Genomic DNA, 13,537 nt, shown 5'->3' on the forward strand with positions numbered 1-13,537 from the left:
TCTACACATCATTTCACCTCCAGTGAAGAGTCCCCTAGACTCGAAACGTTAGTTTGCTCTCTCTCCATGGACGCTACCAGATCTGATGTGATCACCAGCATTTTTTGTCTTTAATAATATTCACCTCAACTACTTCTACAGCTAGAGAGTTCCACACTCCCTGGTTGAACAACTTTCTCCTGAATTTTCAATTGCATTTCCTTTGGTGATATCCTTATCTTTTCATGGTCACTGGTTTTGGTTCTCCCACAAGTGGAAATATTTTCTTTCCAGTGGAGCTTTGTAATTTTTCAGACCTCATGCAGGTCATCTTTCTGAAGAAATGACCTTCAGTCTGTTCAGTCCCTCCTGATGGTTATAACCACACAGTTCTGGCATCATCATTGTAGATGTTCCCTCTCCTGTATCTTTGTCACCTTCTGTTAATTTGTTGGCCAAAATTGAGAACGCTGTTCCAAAAGTTGATTTGAATTGAGTTGAATCAGCTTTATTGCCACATGCACACACATGAATACAGTGAAAAGGTTACAAGTCGCCACTTACAGCACCATCTTCGGCATACAGGTACCTAGGTACAGATTCTCGAGTACAAATTCTTAGGAAAATAAAAAATTAGAAAAATAAAGAAATAAAATGTTCAGCATTACAAAAGTTCAAATGCACAAATCCTAGCAATAGATTAGAAAACTAAATAACTGAAAATTTCAGAATAATAATGCTTCCAACATTACGTAACAAATAAAGCAAATAAATTTTTAATAAAAGAGAATTTAAGATAAATTCCGCTTGTCCATTTCACAGCTCAAGACTCGAGGACACTACCCCCCTGTTGGAATCCTGGCCTGGACCCACCATCAAGCTGAAGAAAACACCGCGTGGAGTCACAGATCGACTGAGACCACCACAGGGGACCCAGACCAACACTGATGCAAACAGATACCGAAGCCCCTGAAAAGACCCCCAGTTGCCTAACTAATGTAAATCGAACTTTATATTAAATTTAATTTAACTCTGAAGTTGAGGTGTGTTCTTTTTAATGCCTTGAAGATATGTTCACAGGATCTTGTGGGCGGCACGGTGGCACAGCGGTTAGCACTGCTGCCTCACAGCGCTGAGACCCGGGTTCACTTCCCGAACTCAGGCGACTGACTGTGTGGAGTTTGCACGTTCTCCCCGTGTCTGCGTGGGTTTCCTCCGGGTGCTCCGGTTTCCTCCCACAGTCCAAAGATGTGCGGGTCAGGTGAATTGGCCATGCTAAATAGCCCGTAGCACTAGATAATGGGGTAAATGTGGGGGTATGGGTGGGTTGCGCTTCGGCGGGTCGGTGTAGACTTGTTGGGCCGAAGGGCCTGTTTCCACACTGTAAGTAATCTAATCTTCCTTTCCAATGCTTTTAAAATGTTCACTTTCCTGATTACGGCTTCTCATTTGAGGTTTAGTTTCAGTTTCCCTGCAACCCTGTCCAGATTGGACTAACAGCACGGACAGCAGTCAGCAGAAACACCATCAAACCACAAACACTTGAAGCATTGAATGTTACAAAGTGAGTTTGACTGACATCGAGGCAGCATATTAATGATGAAGTTAAAAATCACACAACACCAGGTAGCACCGCTCCAAAAGCTTGCACTTCCAAAAAAAAACTTTTGGACTATAACCTGCTATTGGGCAGAAGTGGGTACTGCAGATGCAGAGATTAGAGTTAAGATTAGAGTGGTGCTGGAAAAGCACAGCAGGTCAGGCAGCATCCGAGGAGCAGGAAAATCGACGTTTCGGGCAAAAGCCCTTCAATCAGAAATTAATTCCTGATGAAGGGCTTTTGTCCGAAAGTCGATTTTGCCTGCTCCTTGGATGCTGCCTGACCTTCTGTGCTTTTCCAGCACCACTCTAATCTTGACTATAACCTGGTGGGTGATTTTCAACTTTGCCCCCCCCCCCAGTCCAACGCCGGCACCTCCACATCTCGGCATATTAACCTGTACAGCATCATGGAACCCTGACAAAAATTGAAACTAATGAGATTCAGGACTACATTGACACCTGTGGGAGTTGAATAGTATTCTTGTGTAATCGAAATGTAACAGAAAGAAGGTACACGGATTTTATTTATTTGAAGATCTTTGGTGTATTTATTTACAGTTAAACTAATATAGACACAACCTAGGCCTGTGTTCTTCCATTGCAGAGGGCCTGTGATCATGTGATAGCATCTGGGACTTGAATTATTTGCATTTTGAGCTCCTAAAGGAACATTGCTTCAAAGCTAGTGACACTAAATCATCATACCTAGTGCAAAGGAAAATGGCTGTGGTTGTTGTGGTTGAATCATCGCAATCTCAAGGCAGTGGACTGGGATTCACCAGGGAAATTCCTGGGTCGAACAATCTGCAACTATTTTGTCAAACGCTTTCTCTTCACCACGAGGCCAAGGATTTGTGCTGGGCCCTCAGCTATTAATAATTTATATCGCTAATGTGGATGAAGAGAGAGAGGGCAAGGAGTCTGTAAAGGGATATGTGTAGGCTCAGAGAGTGGGCAAAAATGTGGCAGATGGAGTATAATGGCAGTAAATGTAAACATTGTCCACTTTGGCCAGAAAGATATAAAAAAGCTGTGCACTATTTACATGGAAAGAGAATGCAGTTCTGTGGTACTGAGGAATCTAGGTATCCAGGTACGTGAATCACGAACGTTAGTGTGCAGGTACAGCAGGTGATAGGAAGGCAAATGGAAAATCGTAGCTTATTGCAAGTGGTTCAGGCTATTGACTGGACTGCTCTTTTGTTCATTCACTGGGTGTAGGCCTCACTGAATCATAGAGTCATACTACACGGAAACAGTCCCATCAGTCCAAACAACCCACACCAACTATAATCCCAAACTAAACTCGCGCTTGGCCCATATCCCTCCAAACATTTCTTATTCATGCATTTAACCAAATGTCTTGTAAATATTGCAACTATACTCATATAGAGGGTAGGCTAACATTTATTGCCTATCTCTAATTGCCCAGAGGGCAGCTGAGAGTCAACCACATTACTGCGGGTCTGGAGTCACATGCCATCCAGACCAGGTAAGCATGGCAGTTTCCTTCCCGAAAGGATATTAGTGAACAAGATGGGCTTTTCCCCCGACACCTGGCAATGACTTCAGAGTTTTCATGAGACTCTTAATTGCACTGTCGGCCATGGTGGGATTCAAACCTAGGTCCCCAGAGCATTACCTGGGTCTCTGGATTAATAATCTAGCAATAACTCTATTAAGCCATTACCTCCCATTTTGGATCATCATATACAATTCTGCTGTCTTTACATAAGAAATGATATAATTACTTTAGAAGCAGCTCAGAGACAGTTCATGTATCCGATTCCTCTGATAGTCGGTCAATGTTCTTATGAAGAAAGGTTGGACAGGCTGGGACTGTATCTGTAGGTGTTTAGAAGAGTAAAGATGATGTCGTCCAACCACAGTTCAGGAGGAGATTTGATGTGGTGAAGAGCAGATAGGAATGATTACAATGAGAAAGCACAGTTTAAAAATAAAGGGGCTTCCACTGAAGACATAGTTGAAGATTTTGTTTTATCTCAGAGGTCAACAATTTGAGGAATTCTCTTTCCCAGAGAGCAATGGAGGCAGAATCATTGAATACGTTTAATGCTCAGTTTGAGAGATTGTTGACTGACAAAGAAATCATAGAGTCAATGGGAAAATAAACAGATCAGCCATGATCTTATCAAATAGAGAAACAGGCTCAAGGGGCCAAATGACCTGATCCTGATCCGAATTGATATGTTTATAGTTTGTTGTGCAATATATAAAAAGTCACTGATGATACACAGCTATAAGTGGACATTTCTGCTGAGAAGGTCAAAAGTGACATTGTCGAAAGATACAGGCAGGTGAATGGAATATGAACGAGATGGCAGATGGAGTTTAATGTGGAAAGGTGTGAAGTAATTCATTTTGGTGGTAAGAATAGAAAAGCAGAATATTTGTTAAAAAGGTGTGAAGCTTCTAAACATTGATGTTCAGAGAGACTTGAGTGTTCTTCAAAAAGCAACACAGAAAGTTAACATGCAGGTGCAGAAAGCGATTTGGAAAGCAAATGGCAAGTTGACCTTTATTGAAAGGAGGTTGGAAACACAGGAATCTGGAAGTCTTGTTACAATTACGTGGGCCATTAGTGGGAGCACACCTGGAATACTGTACGCAGTTTTGGTCTCCATATCTGGGGGATGATATACCTGCAATGGAGGTGGGACAGTGAAAATTCATCGACTTGGTTGCTCGGATGAAGGAGTTGCACAATAATGACAAGCTGAGTAAATTGGGTCTCAATTCTCTGGGGTTTAGAAGAATGGGAGTCTATCATAGAATCCCTACAGTGTGTAAGCAGACCATTCGGCCCATCAAGTCCACACTGACCCTCCGAAGAGCATCCCACCAGAAACGAACCCCACCTTTTCCTTGTAATCCTGCATTTCCCATGGCTAATCTACCTAGCCTGCACATCCCTGAACACTACGGGCAATTTAGCATGGCCAATTCATCTGACCTGCACATCTTTGGACTGTGGAAGGAAACCGGAGAACCCGGAGGAAACCCAAGCAGACACGGGGAGAATGTGCAAATTCCACCTAATCACCTGAGGGCAGAATTGAACCTGGGTCCCTGGTGTTGTGAGACAGCAGTGCTGACCACTGAGCCACTCTAGCACCCCTTTGTTTATCTGGGAAAGAAATTGAAATGTGACCAGTAACATCTATTTGAAAAGGTTGGATAAGCCTGACTTAAGATAGATTGATCAAAAATGTTCTAAGTCCAAAATAAATTGGCTCCTATTTGCTTACATTGACTTGTATTTAACAATATTTTCCTATTCATTTAACTGATTAATCACTTTGTAATTTTGTGCTTCCATCTACATTACTTAGAATGCCATCCATCTTTGTGCCATTGATAAAATTGGAGTTGTAAATCTGTATCACAGCATTTGTCATTAATAAGTGCAGTGATGAACTGAGACTGAGATGTTCTCATTAAAACATGGGCATCTGAATGGTGGACATTGAGTGGTTGACTGCTCAGTTTGAGAAACCTGCAGCATGGCGGCACAGTTTCAGGATAAGTGGCTGATTGTTGAGGAGTGAGGTGAGGAAACAGTCCTTCATTGAAAGTGTTGCAAATTTTTGGGATTGCCCCATTGTGAATATATTTACGGCTGGGAAGGAGATTTCTCAGGGAAGTGAGGGATGGACGGGAGGTGGACTTCAGACAGAAGGTTAGCCACAATCATATTCAATGGTGAAGCAGCTTTGAGGGGCCGAATGCTGAGCTACTATTCCCAGTCATTATCATTGTTCAGAAGTGCAAATGCTCACTACCATTCATGAATTCTCAGATACTGAAACAGTCCTTGTCCCTAAGCAACAAATCCTGGACAATATTGAGGCTTCAGCTGACAAGTGGCACAAAACATTTGTGCCACACAAGTGCCAGGTAATGATCATCTCCAAAAATTACAGAAAATCCCCATTTTCCCTTGACATTCAATGGAGTTACCATTACTAAATCCCCACTACCTACTGGGGGTTCCACGGACCAGAGGCTGTATTGTTCAAATGATAAATACTATGGCTAAATCAGCAAATCAGAGAATGGAAAGTTGCAATGAGTAGTTTGCCTCCTGACTTCCCAAAGCCTGTCTATCATCTACAAAGAGTGCCTGGAGTGTGACGAATACTTCCCGCTTGCCTGTATGAGTGCAGCTGTAAGAACATTTAAGAAGATCCACACCATCCAGGACAAAGCAGCCCTGACACCACGTTAAATGCTCACGTCCTGCCACCTCAGACAGCAGCAGCTGTGTGTACCACTGACAACCTGCCAAGAGACCCTCAACAGCTCCTGCCAAAGCTGTGAACTCTACCCACTTCAGACAGAAAGGACAGTGTTGTATGTGCTACAAAACCAACCACTAGCACTACATGATGGGGTTCGAGTGTTACCACCAAACCTCCCCTCTCTACTGGCACCTATGTTTCTTAACAGCAGGTCAGGGTGAAACACGAGTGGAATCCTAACAACAAGAGCATATCTCTTAACATTGATGCTAGCAATAGGTGCAAGTTATACTGGCTGGTTGGGTACAATTATCGAAGGTGTCAGGATCGATGGAATGACATGTCTGACCCCAGTGGAATCTGAAGTTAGATTCCTGATTCTCCAACCAAGACTGGTGATGTCATCAGATGGAGTGAGACTTAGTCTCCAACATTAGCCCTTTCAGAACTATAAGCTATACACCAGGCAGCAGATAGATATGTGGAAACATAACCATCTGCACTTTTGCTGCAAAGTCATGTCATATGTTGGAGTAAAAAATGAGGTCTGCAGATGCTGGAGATCACAGCTGCAAATGTGTTGCTGGTCAAAGCACAGCAGGTTAGGCAGCATCTCAGGAATAGAGAATTCGACGTTTCGAGCATAAGCCCTTCATCAGGAATGACTTGGAACAATATCACATTCCTCCACTTTCTCTCGGTCAGACATCTTGGAACCCTCTTCCTGACAGTATTGAGGATGTATCTCCAGCCCATGAGCTGCAATTGTGAGGAAGGCATCTTCCCAGAAGTAACCAAGGATGAGCACCACAGGCCCAGACTGCATTATCACACCATCCCTTGAGGACATGAGTGAACAAATTGATTTTTTAAAGTCAATCTAGTTTGATGTTCATTTTACTGATTAAGGTCTGGGATTAAAGAAATGGATTATTAATGAAGTTCAACTTGTTTCACTAGTCAATCAGATAAACCCAGAGTATGGGATTTAAGTGTCAGAATAAATGATGAGAGTACATTGTTGCTTTTAAAAAGAGGAATTACAACATTAATTGCATGACAGAGAGCTTTTGTAAAGTAGTATTAATATATTTGTCCTTTTTTTGCTTAAGTGTTCTCCCTACCGTTCTGTTTCAATCTTTCCCTATCCGTACTTCCCAGCCACTATGTGGGAATGCCATGTATTCATCGTGATTATGGGGGCAAGCATTGCCAACTCCAGACCTGCAAACAGATTTTGTACAGCTTATTCAGTTCAATGTTGTTCATTCTTGGGATGTGGAGAAATCAACTAAGGGTTGTACTTATTGTCCATGCCTCACTGTTCTGCAGAAATTGTTGTCAGATCTTCTTCGAGAGTCACTGTATAGTGAAGATAACCATACAGTGCTGCTTGGTTAAGCATTCCGGTTGTCTTGACTCTGCGGTAATAAGTCGGGATTGTGATGTAACTTGGAAGGGAACTTGCACCTCCTTCTCTATGGTGGAGATCCCAGGTTTGGGGAGGTGCTGCTGGTGAGGGGTTTGCGATGCCACAAGATGGCTATTCCATGACACTCAGGTGTAGGTTGATCTGAATTGTCCCAGAGGCACAGGAGAAATGTTTATGTTTTTCTCTGCAGTCTGTTGTCCATCTATTGACCCCTTAATAACCGCCTGGCTCTGACAGCCTTGATGTGACAGGACTTTCTTCAATGGGATTTCATGGCCCATTGTTCTTCTCAGCAACACACTGAAGAATTTGTCAACCAATCTGGCTTGTGTGTGATGCCTATTTCAAAGAGGAAAGCTTTACAACGGACTAATATATAGAAAAAAATAAACTTGCATTTGTAAAGTGGGCCACTGCAATTTCATGATGTCCTAAGGCACTTTACAGAGCCTGCAGTACAGACATAGTCCACAGTGTTGAAGGTGCAATCTTTTAGAAATAACATTAAAACCATGGTCCCATTTGTGTTCTCTGGTAAAATATCCCACATCATTACTGTAAAGTTCTCCTCACCATCCTGGTAAATGTTAATTCCCTCACCCAAGGGAATATCTATCCCATAAACAGTTATATACTTAATGGTAAGTTCCTGGGAAGTTCCTGTTGCTGAACAGAGAGACCCTGCAGTGAAGGTTCATAGCTCCTTAAAAGTGGAGTCGCAGGTAGACAGGACACCTTTGCTGAGATTTGTGTTGCTGAGAAGAACAATGGGCCATAAAATCTCATTGAAGAAAGACAGAAGAAGGCGTTTGGTATACTTGTCATTATTAGTCAGTGCATTGAGTACAGGAGTTGGGAGGTCATGTTGCGGCTGTACAGGACATTGGTTAGGCCACTGTTGGAATACTCTATGCAGTTCTGGTCTCCCTGCTATAGGAAGGATGTTGTGAAACTTGAAAGGGTTCAGAAAAGGTTTACAAGGATGTTGCCAGGGTTAGAGTGTTAGAGCTATATGAAGAGGCTACATAGGTGGGGGCTGTTTTCCCTGGAGCATCAGAGGCTGAGGGGTGACCTTGTAGAAGTTTATAAAATCATGAGGTGCATGGGTAGAATGAGTAGCCAAAAGTAGGGGGTCCAAAACTAGAGGGCATAGGTTTAAGGTATAGGGAAAGATTTAGAAGAGCTGCCAGAGGAAGTGGTACAATTGCAACATTTCAAAGTCATCTGGATGGGTAGATGAATAAGAAGGGTTTAGAGGGATACGAACCAAATGCTGGCAAATGGGTCTAGATTAATTCCTGATGAAGGGCTTATGCACAAAACATCGATTCTCCTGCTACTCAGATGCTGCCTGACCTGCTGTGCTTTTCCAGCACCACACTCTCAACTCTGATCTCCAGTATCTGCAGTCCTCACTTTCTCCTAGATTAATTTTGGCTAGCTGGTTGGTATGGACGAGTTGGACCAAAGGGTCTGTTTCCATGCTGTACAGCTTTATGACTCTATGACTATAACATCAGATTACTAAATGTGGGAGCATGTTATCTGCAAATTGTTTGCCATGTTTGGGATGCGGATATATCAGCTAAGGTTAGTCCATCACACTGTACTTCAAAAGTATTTCTTTGACCGAAAAGTGCCTTGTGAACATCTAAGATCATGAAAAGTGCTCCGGAATGTAAATTCTTTCTTTCAGGCAATATTCCCTCAACACATGAGCTGCTTGTCTGACTTAATATCTTGTGGAAAGTGGTGTCTCAAAGGGATTACTGCTGGGATCGGCATTGTTCAGCATTTCCAGAAATGTTGATTTGAACTTTGAATTCAGAGGTATATTGTTGATGCCAGGCAAGGGAACAGGGCAAATTAATAATGTGGAAGGCTGCACCAAGATAGAGGCACATGCAAACAGGTTGCAGAGTGGGTGGATTAGTTGAAAATTAAATCAATGTGAGAACTGAAGAAATCATTAATTTATTGAAAATTAAGGAACTAAGCAAGACCAGTGAGTCCTCAATGGATGACAAGACACTAGGAAGCTCAGAGGAACAGAGGAATCTTGGGACCTTTGTCAACAGATCCCTGAAGGGAACATAAGAATGCATGCAGGACACTTGTCATTTTCAGTCAAAGCAAGGATTATAAGAGAAGGGAGCCTATGTTGGAGCTGTACCAGGCTTTGGTTAGGTCACAGCTGGAGTAATAAGTGCAGTTCGGGTCACTACACTATAGGAAGGAGATGATTGCACTGAAGGAGACGCAGAGGAGATTCATCAGGATGTTGCAGGAGTGAGAGAATTTTACATACAAAGAGAGACAGCATAAGCTCGGGTCATTTTCTTTGGAGCAGAGAACACTGAAAGGTTACCCTAACCATTAACCTGGGGTTTTAGAGTATTACTCCAGTAATATTGCCACCACAACAATATCTCCTCACAGCACATTTATAAGTTCATAAGCCCATAAAATATAGGAGCAGAAGTAGGCCATTCAGCCCATCGAGTCTATTCCACCATTCAATCATATCTGATTTCCAGTATTCGTCACCCTCATTTTCCTGCCTTCTCCCCATTATCCTTCAACCCATTAACAATTAAATCGCTGTCCCAGCATCCACCGTACTTTTGGGGAGCAAATTCCACAGATTCACAACGCTTTGGGAGAAGTAGTTTCTCCTCAAATCTGTTTTAAATTTGTTCCCCCTTATCCTCAGACTGTGACCCCTTGTCCCAGAATGCCCCACAAGAGGAAGCATCCACTCCACGCCTATCTTATCCACACCTTTTATCGTCTTGAACACCTCAATTTGATCTCCCCTCATTCTTTTAAATTCCAGGGAGTATAGGCCTAAACTGTTCAATCTCTCTTCATACGACAAACTCTTTATCTCTGGGATCAATCTCTGAACTGTCTCCAACGCCACTCCAACTTTCCTCAAATAAGGGGACCATAACTGTGCATAGTGCAGTCTCACCAATGTCATGTATAGCTGCAACAATACTTCCCTATCTTTATATTCTACCCCGTTATCTATAAAAGCTAGCATTCCATTTGCTCTCTTTATTATCTGCTGTGCCTATAATGTTAGTTTTCAGTGACTCATGACAGAGGACACCCAGATCCCTCAACACTGGAGCATCCCGAAACCTCTCCCCATTAAGATAATTGGTCATTTGTCCATTTTTTTTCTACCAAAAACCTCACACTTATCCACATTGAACACCATCTGCCACATTTTGGCCCACTCTCTTAACCTCTCAAATCCAACTGACATTGACATATTCCAGTCTGTATTTCTTAAGGAGTGTGTAGGGGATCTACTTTCCAACATTCAATGTCACCTTTCCCTTTGTCAGAAGTCACATGACACCAGGTTATAGTCCAACAGGTTTAGTTGAAATCACAAGCTTTCGGAGCAGCGTTCCAAAAGGTTATGATTTCAAATAAACCTGTTGGACAATAACCTGGTGTCAGAGTCAAGAGGGTGGTGCTGGAAAGGCACAACGGGTCAGGCAGCAGCCGAGAAACAGGAGAATCCCTTCATCAAAAAGGGTTTATGCCTGAAACGTTGACTCTCCTGCTCCTCAGATGCTGCCTGACCCGCTGTGCTTTTCCAGCACCGCACTCTCGACTCTGATCTCCAGCATCTGCAGGCCTCACTTTCCTCTATAACCTGGTGTCATGAGACTTCTGAGCTTGTCCACTCCAGTCCAACACCGGCCCCTCACATCATGGCTACTACCTTTCCCTTAGTTTTGCCCACACCTTCACAACACCATCTTTTGTTTTGTGTAAATCCCTCGGCCATCCTATGATTATCCAAGCGCATGTTGCTGAGTGCAATATTCACACTAGGAATGTGACTCATGTTGACCAAACGAAAAAGAAAATCTATTTGAGATCTATTTTAGAATGCAAATCATCTTTTATTTTCTCATTTGCCTGCCCCATCTGAGAGGATAATTGTAGGGAAATGTCAGGCACTGGTGAGCTGTCAGTTCAGACTTGACAGAAAGGACAATTTGCACAGAAGCTTAGGTAGCCCCAAGCCCTCCTCCAGTGAACTGAATGATGGATTTATGACTATGGTAATGACTGTGAGGACTTGGAGAATGAGTCAGGGATCTCACTATGTCAAACTAATGATGTTCTAACAAGCAAAGTACTACCATCATTTAACACATCTTAATGGTGTAGAATTACAACTGATCTACAATCTGTTTCTGCTGATCCCAACAGGGGAGAGAAAAAAACACCATCTTCTTTTTTCGCTAGCATGCGTTCCAGAACGTACAAAACTCTGCTCCCCTCCGGCCAAACTCATACCAAGTGGCAGTTGCTCATTACCCACTGTGCTCGGTGACTCATTGGAATATATTGGATTCTGAAAGGCTTTACAGGATAAATGCTGAGAGGATGCTTCCCATCGTGGGAGAGTCTAGAGGGCACAGTCTCAGAATAAGACTGAGGAGGAATGTTTTCCTCTCAGATGGATGTGAGTCTTTGGAACTCCTTGCCTCAGAGAGCTGTGGGGGAAGAGTCCCTGTGTGTATTTAACACTGCGGTAGATTCTTGATCAGCCAGGGAATCAAGTATGAGGAAAGTGAAATTGAGAGATGTTGACTCAACCATGACCCTGTTGAATGGTGGACCAAGCTACTCCTGTTTCTATCTCTTATGCTGTTACATGTCATCCAGTCATAGAGGCATAGCATTATACAGCACGGAAACAGACTCCTCTGTCTAACTCGTCCATACCAATCAGATATCCTAAATTAATCTAATGCCAGCATTTGAGTCATATCTCTCTGAAGCCTTCCTATTTATATACCCATCCAGATGCCTTTTAAATGCTGCAATTGTACCAGCCTCCACTACTTCCTCTGGCAGCTCATTCCATACACCCTCCACCGTCTGTGTGAAACATTTGCCCCTGACGGGTCCCTTTTAAAACTTTCCCCTTTCACCTTAAACCTATGCCCTCTAGTTCTGGACTCCACTACCCCAGAGAAAAGACCTTAACTATATCACCTATCGATGCCCATCATGATTTTATAAACATCTATAAGATCAACCCTCAGTCTCTGATGTACCCTCCAATATTCCAACATCTGTGGGTTTTTCCAAATCTCATCTCTTCCCATGGCCAATGTTAAAACCTCCACCTCAGCAACTTGCCTTCAAGACTAACCTTTGAATTCCTTCCCCAGGTCTCTCCATTCCTCTACACTCATATCTGCCTCTCAACATTACTCACTCATTTTAAGATATCTATTTGAATCCTGAATCTCTGACCAAGCTTTGGTCCCCTTTGAGGCTTGGTGACAAGTTTTGCTCGGTAGAGCATTTTGCTACTTTAGAGACGTTATATAAATGCACGTTGTTATTTTCATTCAAGAATTCCACAAGAAAGGGCATATCATTGGCTTTGTTTTAACTAAAAATAGCTGTTCTTTTTCAGCTGTACAGCTTACAACTTTCATCCAGATTTGAGAAGCGTCTCTGTAAAATTAATTAGTGGAATCTTTTTCTGCAGACATTGGAATCACTTTATTCTTCCTGCTGGACCTGCACTTTAAACACTTTAAATATTCTTTATTCATAAAAAAATCTCTTTGTATATATAGATTGTCCCCAAAGCAGTTCGTTTCTGTACAGCTGGATATCAAGTAAATAAACACAACAATGAATTTTGTCTCGATCCAAAAAATACCAAAGACTTATCTTACACATACTATATTAGTATTTACATGTCTTTGAGGCACTATGAGGGTCCAATAACTGAACGGACCCCCATTTACCTTTGACAGGAAGACCTCAGATGGTGGTCTTTCCCCACTGCGTCTCAGCGACAGTGTCCCTCAGCACGCAGTCCTGGACCTTGGAACGTGCCAGTCTGCAACACTCAGTCAGAGTCCACTCAGTGATCTGGAAGACCCTCAAGCTTCAGGCAGACCAAACAGTGTCTTTCACTGAGTTGATGGTTCTCCTGGCACAGTCTATGTTTGTCTCAGTGTGCGTCCCAGGGAACAGACCACAGAGCACAGAGTCCCGCATCACGCACCTGCTCGGGATGAACCTCGGCACAAACCATTGTATCTTCCTCCAGACTCCCTTCGCAGAGGCACAGTCCAGAAGGAGATGAGGGATAATCTCAACCGCCAATCGCTCCCCCACCTCCACCTCTGCAGCCATTTTGAGGGCAGTGTGCAGTGGCACAGACCAACCAGGGATACGTGAATGATCTCACAGGTAGTGCCCT

General features: G+C 43.0%; 1 protein-coding gene and 1 long non-coding RNA gene across 2 annotated transcripts in view; one reads left to right on the plus strand and one right to left on the minus strand.

Annotated features, from left to right (window-relative positions):
• Positions 1 to 1,016, plus strand: part of LOC132823490 (uncharacterized) — a 38,074-nt gene extending 37,058 nt beyond the window's left edge. Inside the window, exon 2 of the long non-coding RNA XR_009645553.1 lies at positions 802 to 1,016. This is a non-coding gene — a long non-coding RNA (uncharacterized LOC132823490). The remainder of the gene's footprint in view (positions 1 to 801) is intronic.
• The window catches only part of LOC132823489 (calcium/calmodulin-dependent protein kinase type II subunit alpha), a 240,250-nt gene that overhangs the window by 196,422 nt on the left and 30,291 nt on the right, over positions 1 to 13,537 (minus strand). The window lies entirely within an intron of this gene.

This window comes from Hemiscyllium ocellatum, chromosome 16 (assembly GCF_020745735.1).
Source record: "Hemiscyllium ocellatum isolate sHemOce1 chromosome 16, sHemOce1.pat.X.cur, whole genome shotgun sequence".
Lineage (NCBI taxonomy): Eukaryota > Metazoa > Chordata > Chondrichthyes > Orectolobiformes > Hemiscylliidae > Hemiscyllium > Hemiscyllium ocellatum.